A 12843-nucleotide genomic window follows, 5' to 3' on the forward strand; every position below is an offset into this window, starting at 1 on the left:
GTGTTGTGGTCTGAGTGGATCAGGCACAGCAGTGCTGCTGGAGTTTTTAAACACCTCAGGGTCACTGCTGGACTGAGAATAGTCCACCAACCACAAATATCCAGCCAACAGCGTCCTGTGAGCAGTGTCCTGTGACCACTGATGAACGACTAGAGGATGACCAGCGCGAACTGTGCAGCAGCAGATCAGCTCTCGTCTCTGACTTTACAGCTACAAGGTGGACTGATAAGGTAGGAGTGTCTAATAGAGTGGACAGTGAGTGGACACAGTGTTTAAGAACAGCACTCTGATGTGTCTGATCCATAGCTGTAATTAGTAGCTGTAAGTAGTATAAATCAAATGAATATATAGCAACAAAATCTTGTTATCTGGCAACAAAATGTGGCTAACCTAACACTAATACTACTAATAAAAGTAATACTAATATATATGTTTATAAAAATATAATATATAAACTGTATGGATGTGTTTACATTTTGCGTTCTTTCGTATTTTTATGCCTAAAATTCAGTTTAAAGTAGTTTTTTTTGCCCCGCCCAGTCGTCACGTGCGTACAGTGGACTACTCTGGAGCGCGTGTGAGCGCAGAGAAGAGCGCGTGCGCGGAGAGGACGGCGTGAGCGCGCTCAGAGCGGCGAATCAGTCCGGATCACATGAACCTGCTTTACAGGTAAGCCTGACTTATTCCCGTTCACTCAGTCTGTACTGGGATTAACGCCTGGCTCGGCTAACACTGTGATTTCGCCTGCACGCTGTTCTGTGAGTCTCGTTCAGGCTGTTCCTGAGACAGTTTTGTTTTTTCTCTCCGGTGTGTTTCACTGTCTCGGTGTTTTTATCCTAAGTACTGCTAACCCTGCTTCTAGTGTTAATAGTCAGATTAATAACATTATAATACGAGGAAAAATTGGTAGGAAACGGTGTCCCACAACTTCGAGGCCAAGAAAATTTTATTTCATTTATTTATTTAGCTCTACTGTGCATGAAATACCGCGCCACTGACCGTAGAGGATTGTTTTTGAACAACCATTTTAATGCTTGTTTAGTGTTTGTAGTTTAAATGCATGTAGAACAGTTTACATTGTTGTGTGTTAAAATCATGTAGGTACGTAATTTTGTTGTGATGATAAATGTCCTGTGGGTTATTTATCAGTGTTGTTGCGCCAACTTGAAAAGAAATTCATTCAAATCAGGAAAAGCAAAGTCTTTAAACTGCCTTCTCAGAGGGAGAAAGAACAGCTCTGAGAAGTTTAATTGTCTATGGATATTTGGCTAAAACACTAAGTGACTGGCTGTGTTTACATGCACAGATTTTTACCAGTCTTATTAAATGCACTGCATTAGAGATAAGGACTGAGGTGTTTATATCTCCCTCTACTCAAAACCTCCATTCACATACAAACAACGAGTAATCTGATCCAAACTAAGTACTTTAGGGGGGCTCTATTTCTGTTGGAGCACTTTTACTGGAGGATAAGCTTGGCCAACTCTGATTATCTGATTTGACCTGTGTAATGATTTAGGGCTGCAGTTAGCACCGTGCTTATTGGTGGGGTATTGGTGGTGTTCATTACTTGTTAGCTGCATTAGCCTCATAGCTCCAGTGCTAAACAAAAGCAGCAAACTTTAGACACCAAACGCATCCTGGCTGATCAACTGCAGCTGGGTTTGGGGGGGGGAACTGTAAAAACATGCTTTTCCACTGAGTTACCACTGTAACTCTCAACTCACAGAAAGCATGTCTCCTCTAAAGAGAAGAACTGGAAGGCTGTTTCTGAGCCAAAGCCTGAGGCATCACCACATGAGATGAGACCTTCATGGGCAGCAGAGCAGAGGCTTACTGACCCAATCAGCTCTGACAGGACAGACAGAGGAATGGATTCTGTTTGGATGCACACATCACCCACATTCATCATAATGACACACTGCAGTTTACTTTTCCACTTTTCATTCTAGATAGATAGACAGACAAGTGGATAGACAGAGGGAAGAGTAGACAGATAGATAGATAAATAAATGGACAGACAAGGAGATAGATACACAGACAGATAGATAAATAGTCAGATAGATAGATAGATAGATAGATAGATAGATAGATAGATAGATAGACAAAGAGATAGATACACAGACAGACAGACAGACAGACAGATAGATAGATAGATAGATAGATACACAGACAGATAGATAAATAGTCAGATAGATAGATAGATAGATAGATAGATAGATAGATAGATAGATAGATAGATAGATAGATAGATAGACAAAGAGATAGATACACAGACAGACAGACAGACAGATAGATAGATAGATAGATAGACAAAGAGATAGATACACAGACAGACAGACAGACAGACAGACAGACAGACAGATAGATAGATAGATAGATAGATAGATAGATAGATAGACAAAGAGATAGATACACAGACAGACAGACAGACAGACAGATAGATAGATAGATAGATACACAGACAGATAGATAAATAGTCAGATAGATAGATAGATAGATAGATAGATAGATAGATAGATAGATAGACAAAGAGATAGATACACAGACAGACAGACAGATAGATAGATAGATAGATAGATAGATACACAGACAGATAGATAAATAGTCAGATAGATAGATAGATAGATAGATAGATAGATAGATAGATAGATAGACAAAGAGATAGATACACAGACAGACAGACAGACAGACAGACAGATAGATAGATAGATAGATAGATAGATAGATAGATAGATAGATAGATAGATAGATAGATAGATAGATAGATAGACAAAGAGATAGATACACAGACAGACAGACAGACAGACAGATAGACAGATAGATAGATACACAGACAGATAGATAAATAGTCAGATAGATAGATAGATAGATAGATAGATAGATAGATAGATAGATAGATAGATAGATGGGCAGATAGATAGATAGATAGATAGATAGATAGATAGATAGATAGATAGATAGATAGATAGATGGGCAGACAAAGAGATAGATAGATAGATAGATAGATAGATAGATAGATAGATAGACAAAGAGATAGATACACAGACAGACAGACAGATAGATAGATAGATAGATAGATAGATACACAGACAGATAGATAAATAGTCAGATAGATAGATAGATAGATAGATAGATAGATAGATAGACAAAGAGATAGATACACAGACAGACAGACAGACAGACAGACAGACAGATAGATAGATAGATAGATAGATAGATAGATAGACAAAGAGATAGATACACAGACAGACAGACAGACAGACAGATAGACAGATAGATAGATAGATAGATAGATAGATAGATAGATAGATAGATAGATAGATAGATAGATAGATGGGCAGACAAAGAGATAGATAGATAGATAGATAGATAGATAGATAGATAGATAGATAGATGGGCAGACAAAGAGATAGATAGATAGATAGATAGATAGATAGATAGATAGATAGATAGATAGATAGATAGATAGATGGGCAGACAAAGAGATAGATAGATAGATAGATAGATAGATAGATAGATAGATAGATAGATAGATAGATAGATAGATAGATGGGCAGATAGATAGATAGATAGATAGATAGATAGATAGATAGATAGATAGATAGATAGATAGATAGATAGATAGATGGGCAGACAAAGAGATAGATAGATAGATGGGCAGATAGATGGGCAGATAGATGGGCAGATAGATAGATAGATAGATAGATAGATAGATAGATAGATAGATAGATAGATAGATGGGCAGACAAAGATAGATAGATAGATAGATAGATAGATAGATAGATGGGCAGACAAAGAGATAGATAGATAGATAGATAGATAGATAGATAGATAGATAGATAGATAGATAGATAGATGGGCAGATAGATAGATAGATAGATAGATAGATAGATAGATAGATAGATAGATGGGCAGACAAAGAGATAGATAGATAGATAGATAGATAGATAGATAGATAGATAGATAGATAGATAGATGGGCAGATAGATAGATAGATAGATAGATAGATAGATAGATAGATAGATAGATAGATAGATAGATAGACAGATAGATGGGCAGACAAAGAGATAGATAGATAGATAGATAGATAGATAGATAGATAGATGGGCAGACAAAGAGATAGATAGATAGATAGATAGATAGATAGATAGATAGATAGATAGATAGATAGATAGATAGATAGATGGGCAGATAGATGGGCAGCTAGATAGATAGATAGATAGATAGATAGATAGATAGATAGATAGATAGATAGATAGATAGATAGATAGATAGATGGGCAGACAAAGATAGATAGATAGATAGATAGATAGATAGATAGATAGATAGATAGATGGGCAGACAAAGAGATAGATAGATAGATAGATAGATAGATAGATAGATAGATAGATAGATGGGCAGATAGATAGATAGATAGATAGATAGATAGATAGATAGATGGGCAGACAAAGAGATAGATAGATAGATAGATAGATAGATAGATAGATAGATAGATAGATAGATAGATAGATAGATAGATGGGCAGATAGATAGATAGATAGATAGATAGATAGATAGATAGATAGATAGACAGATAGATGGGCAGACAAAGAGATAGATAGATAGATAGATAGATAGATAGATAGATAGATAGATAGATAGATGGGCAGACAAAGAGATAGATAGATAGATAGATAGATAGATAGATAGATAGATAGATAGATAGATAGATAGATAGATAGATAGATGGGCAGATAGATGGGCAGCTAGATAGATAGATAGATAGATAGATAGATAGATAGATAGATAGATAGATAGATAGATAGATAGATAGATAGATAGATAGATGGGCAGACAAAGAGATAGATAGATAGATAGATAGATAGATAGATAGATAGATAGATAGATAGATGGGCAGATAGATAGATAGATAGATAGATAGATAGATAGATAGATAGATAGATAGATAGATAGATAGATGGGCAGACAAAGAGATAGATAGATAGATAGATAGATAGATAGATAGATAGATAGATAGATAGATAGATAGATAGATAGATAGATGGGCAGACAAAGAGATAGATAGATAGATAGATGGGCAGATAGATAGATAGATAGATAGATGGGCAGATAGATAGATAGATAGATGGGCAGATAGATGGGCAGATAGATAGATAGATAGATAGATAGATAGATAGATAGATAGATAGATAGATAGATAGATAGATAGATAGATGGGCAGACAAAGAGATAGATAGATAGATAGATAGATAGATAGATAGATAGATAGATAGATAGATAGATAGATGGGCAGATAGATAGATAGATAGATAGATAGATAGATAGATAGATAGATAGATAGATAGATGGGCAGACAAAGAGATAGATAGATAGATAGATAGATAGATAGATAGATAGATAGATAGATGGGCAGACAAAGAGATAGATAGATAGATGGGCAGATAGATAGATAGATAGATAGATAGATAGATAGATGGGCAGATAGATGGGCAGATAGATAGATAGATAGATAGATAGATAGATAGATAGATAGATAGATGGGCAGACAAAGAGATAGATAGATAGATAGATAGATAGATAGATAGATAGATAGATAGATAGATAGATAGATAGATAGATAGATGGGCAGATAGATAGATAGATAGATAGATAGATAGATAGATAGATAGATAGATAGATAGATAGATAGATAGATAGATGGGCAGACAAAGAGATAGATAGATAGATAGATAGATAGATAGATAGATAGATAGATAGATGGGCAGATAGATGGGCAGATAGATGGGCAGATAGATAGATAGATAGATAGATAGATAGATAGATAGATGGGCAGACAAAGAGATAGATAGATAGATAGATAGATGGGCAGATAGATAGATAGATAGATAGATAGATAGATAGATAGATAGATAGATAGATAGATAGATAGATGGGCAGACAAAGAGATAGATAGATAGATAGATAGATAGATAGATAGATAGATAGATGGGCAGACAAAGAGATAGATAGATAGATAGATAGATAGATAGATAGATAGATAGATAGATAGATAGATAGATAGATGGGCAGATAGATAGATAGATAGATAGATAGATAGATAGATAGATAGATAGATAGATAGATAGATAGATAGACAAAGAGATAGATACACAGACAGACAGACAGACAGACAGATAGATAGATAGATAGATAGATAGATAGATAGATAGATAGATACACAGACAGATAGATAAATAGTCAGATAGATAGATAGATAGATAGATAGATAGATAGATAGATAGACAAAGAGATAGATACACAGACAGACAGACAGACAGACAGATAGATAGATAGATAGATAGATAGATAGATAGATAGATAGATAGATAGATAGATAGATAGATAGATGGGTAGATAGATAGATAGATAGATAGATAGATAGATAGATAGATGGGCAGACAAAGAGATAGATAGATAGATAGATAGATAGATAGATAGATAGATAGATAGATAGATAGATGGGCAGATAGATAGATAGATGGGCAGATAGATAGATAGATAGATAGATAGATAGATAGATAGATAGATAGATAGATAGATGGGCAGACAAAGAGATAGATAGATAGATAGATAGATAGATAGATAGATAGATGGGCAGACAAAGAGATAGATAGATAGATAGATAGATAGATAGATAGATAGATAGATGGGCAGACAAAGAGATAGATAGATAGATAGATAGATAGATAGATAGATAGATAGATAGATAGATAGATAGATGGGCAGACAAAGAGATAGATAGATAGATAGATAGATAGATAGATAGATAGATAGATAGATGGGCAGATAGATAGATAGATGGGCAGATAGATAGATAGATAGATAGATAGATAGATAGATAGATAGATAGATAGATAGATAGATAGATGGGCAGATAGATAGATGGGCAGATAGATAGATAGATAGATAGATGGGCAGATAGATAGATGGGCAGATAGATAGATAGATAGATAGATAGATAGATAGATAGATAGATAGATGGGCAGATAGATAGATAGATAGATAGATAGATAGATAGATGGGCAGATAGATAGATAGATAGATAGATAGATAGATGGGCAGACAAAGAGATAGATAGATAGATAGATAGATAGATAGATAGATAGATAGATAGATGGGCAGACAAAGAGATAGATAGATAGATAGATAGATAGATAGATAGATAGATAGATAGATAGATAGATAGATAGATAGATAGATGGGCAGATAGATGGGCAGATAGATAGATAGATAGATAGATAGATAGATAGATAGATAGATAGATAGATAGATAGATAGATAGATGGGCAGACAAAGAGATAGATAGATAGATAGATAGATAGATAGATAGATAGATAGATAGATAGATAGATAGATAGATAGATAGATAGATAGATGGGCAGATAGATAGATAGATAGATAGATAGATAGATAGATAGATAGATAGATAGATAGATAGATAGATGGGCAGACAAAGAGATAGATAGATAGATAGATAGATAGATAGATAGATAGATAGATAGATAGATAGATAGATAGATGGGCAGATAGATGGGCAGATAGATGGGCAGATAGATAGATAGATAGATAGATAGATAGATAGATAGATAGATAGATAGATAGATGGGCAGACAAAGAGATAGATAGATAGATAGATGGGCAGATAGATAGATAGATAGATAGATAGATAGATAGATAGATAGATAGATAGATAGATAGATAGATGGGCAGACAAAGAGATAGATAGATAGATAGATAGATAGATAGATAGATAGATAGATAGATGGGCAGACAAAGAGATAGATAGATAGATAGATAGATAGATAGATAGATAGATAGATAGATAGATAGATAGATAGATGGGCAGATAGATAGATAGATAGATAGATAGATAGATAGATAGATAGATAGATAGATAGATAGATAGACAAAGAGATAGATACACAGACAGACAGACAGACAGATAGATAGATAGATAGATAGATAGATAGATACACAGACAGATAGATAAATAGTCAGATAGATAGATAGATAGATAGATAGATAGATAGATAGATAGGTAGATAGATAGATAGACAAAGAGATAGATACACAGACAGACAGACAGACAGATAGATAGATAGATAGATAGATAGATAGATAGATAGATAGATGGGTAGATAGATAGATAGATAGATAGATAGATAGATGGGCAGACAAAGAGATAGATAGATAGATAGATAGATAGATAGATAGATAGATAGATAGATAGATAGATAGATAGATAGATGGGCAGATAGATAGATGGGCAGATAGATAGATAGATAGATAGATAGATAGATAGATAGATAGATAGATAGATAGATAGATAGATGGGCAGACAAAGAGATAGATAGATAGATAGATAGATAGATAGATAGATAGATAGATAGATAGATAGATAGATAGATAGATAGATAGATAGATGGGCAGACAAAGAGATAGATAGATAGATAGATAGATAGATAGATAGATAGATGGGCAGACAAAGAGATAGATAGATAGATAGATAGATAGATAGATAGATGGGCAGACAAAGAGATAGATAGATAGATAGATAGATAGATAGATAGATAGATAGATAGATAGATAGATAGATGGGCAGATAGATAGATAGATGGGCAGATAGATAGATAGATAGATAGATAGATAGATAGATAGATAGATGGGCAGATAGATAGATGGGCAGATAGATAGATAGATAGATAGATAGATGGGCAGATAGATAGATGGGCAGATAGATAGATAGATAGATAGATAGATAGATAGATAGATAGATAGATAGATAGATAGATAGATAGATAGATGGGCAGATAGATAGATAGATAGATAGATAGATAGATAGATAGATAGATAGATAGATAGATGGGCAGATAGATAGATAGATAGATAGATAGATAGATAGATAGATAGATAGATAGATAGATAGATAGATAGATAGATGGGCAGACAAAGAGATAGATAGATAGATAGATAGATAGATAGATAGATAGATAGATAGATAGATAGATAGATAGATAGATGGGCAGACAAAGAGATAGATAGATAGATAGATAGATAGATAGATAGATAGATAGATAGATAGATAGATAGATAGATAGATAGATGGGCAGACAAAGAGATAGATAGATAGATAGATAGATAGATAGATAGATAGATAGATAGATAGATAGATAGATAGATAGATAGATAGATAGATGGGCAGACAAAGAGATAGATAGATAGATAGATAGATAGATAGATAGATAGATAGATAGATGGGCAGACAAAGAGATAGATAGATAGATAGATAGATAGATAGATAGATAGATAGATAGATAGATAGATAGATAGATAGATGGGCAGATAGATGGGCAGATAGATAGATAGATAGATAGATAGATAGATAGATAGATGGGCAGATAGATGGGCAGATAGATGGGCAGATAGATAGATAGATAGATAGATAGATAGATAGATAGATAGATAGATGGGCAGATAGATGGGCAGATAGATGGGCAGATAGATGGGCAGATAGATGGGCAGATAGATAGATAGATAGATAGATAGATAGATAGATAGATAGATAGATAGATAGATGGGCAGACAAAGAGATAGATAGATAGATAGATAGATAGATAGATAGAGAGATGGGCAGATAGATAGATAGATAGATAGATAGATAGATAGATAGATAGACAAAGAGATAGATACACAGACAGACAGACAGACAGACAGATAGATAGATAGATAGATAGATAGATAGATAGATAGATAGATAGATAGATAGATAGATACACAGACAGATAGATAAATAGTCAGATAGATAGATAGATAGATAGATAGATAGATAGATAGATGGGTAGATAGATAGATAGATAGATAGATAGATATATAGATAGATAGATAGATAGATAGATAGATAGATAGATAGATGGGCAGACAAAGAGATAGATAGATAGATAGATAGATAGATAGATAGATAGATAGATAGATAGATAGATAGATAGATAGATGGGCAGATAGATAGATAGATGGGCAGATAGATAGATAGATAGATAGATAGATAGATAGATAGATAGATGGGCAGACAAAGAGATAGATAGATAGATAGATAGATAGATAGATAGATAGATAGATAGATAGATAGATAGATAGATGGGCAGACAAAGAGATAGATAGATAGATAGATAGATAGATAGATAGATGGGCAGACAAAGAGATAGATAGATAGATAGATAGATAGATAGATAGATAGATAGATAGATAGATAGATAGATGGGCAGACAAAGAGATAGATAGATAGATAGATAGATAGATAGATAGATAGATAGATAGATAGATAGATAGATAGATAGATAGATAGATGGGCAGATAGATAGATAGATAGATAGATAGATAGATAGATAGATAGATAGATAGATAGATAGATAGATAGATAGATGGGCAGATAGATAGATGGGCAGATAGATAGATAGATAGATAGATGGGCAGATAGATAGATGGGCAGATAGATAGATAGATAGATAGATAGATAGATAGATAGATAGATAGATAGATGGGCAGATAGATAGATAGATAGATAGATAGATAGATAGATAGATAGATAGATAGATAGATAGATGGGCAGATAGATAGATAGATAGATAGATAGATAGATAGATAGATAGATAGATAGATAGATAGATGGGCAGACAAAGAGATAGATAGATAGATAGATAGATAGATAGATAGATAGATGGGCAGACAAAGAGATAGATAGATAGATAGATAGATAGATAGATAGATAGATAGATAGATAGATGGGCAGACAAAGAGATAGATAGATAGATAGATAGATAGATAGATAGATGGGCAGACAAAGAGATAGATAGATAGATAGATAGATAGATAGATAGATAGATAGATAGATAGATAGATAGATAGATAGATAGATAGATAGATAGATAGATAGATAGATAGATAGATAGATAGATAGATGGGCAGACAAAGAGATAGATAGATAGATGGGCAGATAGATAGATAGATAGATAGATAGATAGATAGATAGATGGGCAGATAGATAGATAGATAGATAGATAGATAGATAGATGGGCAGATAGATAGATAGATGGGCAGATAGATAGATAGATAGATAGATAGATAGATAGATAGATGGGCAGATAGATAGATAGATAGATAGATAGATGGGCAGATAGATAGATGGGCAGATAGATAGATAGATAGATAGATAGATAGATAGATAGATAGATAGATAGATAGATAGATAGATAGATAGATAGATGGGCAGATAGATAGATAGATAGATAGATAGATAGATAGATAGATAGATAGATAGATAGATAGATAGATAGATAGATAGATAGATAGATGGGCAGATGGGCAGATAGATAGATAGATAGATAGATAGATGGGCAGACAAAGAGATAGATAGATAGATAGATAGATAGATAGATAGATAGATAGATAGATAGATAGATAGATGGGCAGACAAAGAGATAGATAGATAGATAGATAGATAGATAGATAGATAGATAGATAGATAGATAGATAGATGGGCAGACAAAGAGATAGATAGATAGATAGATAGATAGATAGATAGATAGATAGATAGATAGATAGATAGATAGATAGATAGATAGATGGGCAGATAGATAGATAGATAGATGGGCAGACAAAGAGATAGATAGATAGATAGATAGATAGATAGATAGATAGATAGATAGATAGATAGATAGATAGGCAGACAAAGAGATAGATAGATAGATAGATAGATAGATAGATAGATAGATAGATAGATAGATAGATAGATAGATAGATAGATAGATAGATGGGCAGACAAAGAGATAGATAGATAGATAGATAGATAGATAGATAGATAGATAGATAGGCAGACAAAGAGATAGAGAGAGAGATAGATAGATAGATAGATAGATAGATAGATAGATAGATAGATAGATAGATAGATAGATAGATAGATGGGCAGACAAAGAGATAGAGAGATAGATAGATAGATAGATAGATAGATAGATAGATAGATAGATAGATAGATAGGCAGACAAAGAGATAGATAGATAGATAGATAGATAGATAGATAGATAGATAGATAGATAGATAGATAGATAGATAGATAGATAGATAGATGGGCAGACAAAGAGATAGATAGATAGATAGATAGATAGATAGATAGATAGATAGATGGGCAGATAGATGGGCAGATAGATGGGCAGATAGATAGATAGATAGATAGATAGATAGATAGATAGATAGATAGATAGATAGATAGATAGGCAGACAAAGAGATAGATAGATAGATAGATAGATAGATAGATAGATAGATAGATAGATGGGCAGACAAAGAGATAGATAGATAGATAGATAGATAGATAGATAGATAGATGGGCAGACAAAGAGATAGATAGATAGATAGATAGATAGATAGATAGATAGATAGATAGATAGATGGGCAGATAGATAGATAGATAGATGGGCAGACAAAGAGATAGATAGATAGATAGATAGATAGATAGATAGATAGATAGATAGATGGGCAGACAAAGAGATAGATAGATAGATAGATAGATAGATAGATAGATAGATAGATAGATAGATAGATAGATAGATAGATGGGCAGATAGATAGATAGATAGATAGATAGATAGATAGATAGGCAGACAAAGAGATAGATAGATAGATAGATAGATAGATAGATAGATAGATAGATAGGCAGACAAAGAGATAGATAGATAGATAGATAGATAGATAGATAGATAGATGGGCAGACAAAGAGATAGATAGATAGATAGATAGATAGATAGATAGATA

The 12843-nt window shown here is 33.3% G+C and overlaps 1 protein-coding gene across 2 annotated transcripts in view; it reads left to right on the plus strand.

The window, feature by feature from the left end:
• Positions 1–588: 588 nt before the first annotated feature.
• The window catches only part of LOC108440568 (zinc finger matrin-type protein 4-like), a 38273-nt gene continuing 26018 nt past the window's right edge, over positions 589–12843 (plus strand). Inside the window, exon 1 of one of the 2 annotated variants that reach the window (XM_017719493.2) lies at positions 589–669. The gene's annotated coding sequence lies outside the window, so the exon portion shown is untranslated. Of the gene's footprint in view, positions 670–704; positions 759–12843 lie in introns of those variants that run through there. The other variant, XM_017719494.1, reaches the window with a different exon arrangement.

Source organism: Pygocentrus nattereri, chromosome 18 (assembly GCF_015220715.1).
Source record: "Pygocentrus nattereri isolate fPygNat1 chromosome 18, fPygNat1.pri, whole genome shotgun sequence".
Taxonomy (NCBI): Eukaryota; Metazoa; Chordata; class Actinopteri; order Characiformes; family Serrasalmidae; genus Pygocentrus; species Pygocentrus nattereri.